The sequence below is a fragment of the Octopus bimaculoides genome, chromosome 3 (assembly GCF_001194135.2).
Source record: "Octopus bimaculoides isolate UCB-OBI-ISO-001 chromosome 3, ASM119413v2, whole genome shotgun sequence".
In the NCBI taxonomy this organism is placed as follows: domain Eukaryota; kingdom Metazoa; phylum Mollusca; class Cephalopoda; order Octopoda; family Octopodidae; genus Octopus; species Octopus bimaculoides.
The window spans coordinates 106,046,092-106,047,109 of NC_068983.1; positions in this window are offsets into that span (position 1 = coordinate 106,046,092).

Sequence of the window (1,018 nt, forward strand, 5' to 3'; positions counted from 1 at the left end):
ATATATATACGACGGGCTTCTTTCAGTTTCCGTCTACCAAATCCAGTCACAAGGCTTTGGTCGGCCCGAGGCTATAATAGAAGACACTTGCCCAAGGTGCCACGCAGTGGGACTGAACCCAGAACCATGTGGTTGGTAAGCAAACTACTTAATACACAGCCACTCCTGCGCCTACTTCATTTTTTTTCTTTCTCAAAAGACTTTGCTCTAATATTCCTGCATTTTCCTTCTACGAAAATGACAATTCTGCAATTTTTATTATCAAAATTTAATTTGAAAATATAAAAATATTAGTCCCTCTCTTTCATTAATGTTTGCCTTCACCATAAGGTAGGTATAAGGCTCTTCCACCAAAATGCTTAGATCTTTCTGACATGGTGAAATGCAAAACAACTGAAGTAAAAAGCAATTTAAAATAAAATAAAATAAAAACTTACAGAAAAATAAAAATGAAAAACAAAGAGAAAAATATGGCTGAAAAGCCAATTTTTGTTATCAAGTTCAAGTTCAGGGTGTTGAAATTGGAAAGCTTCCGTTACACTATTTATAACAAATGAAAACCTTCAGCGTATTTCTAGCGGAATTTCCAAAACAAGCAGTCAGCGCTGTCATAGAATATACAACACAAAATTTGTAAAAAGGAAAGCATTTCGAAAGTTGAAGAATAGTAGTGGTAGCAGTAGTAGTAGTAGTAGTAGCAAGCCAGGCGAGCTTTCCTACTGTAAACTCCAACATTGTTTTGGTTCTTGTCTGCATCTTTGACTGATTTCCTAGGTTGCACCCGTTTTAGGCTACTTTTCACACTCACACACGCTGATACAGTTTACAGTAGAAAACCACACACACACACACACACACACGTTCGTTCATTCGTTGCGAAAGATGCTCAATGCATGTAGAAGATATGTTCTTTTTTTCTTTTATTAAAACATATGATAGTTTGCACTAGAAAATTATATATATATATATATGGTGGGCTTCTTTCAGTTTCTGTCAAGCAAATCCACTCACAAGGATT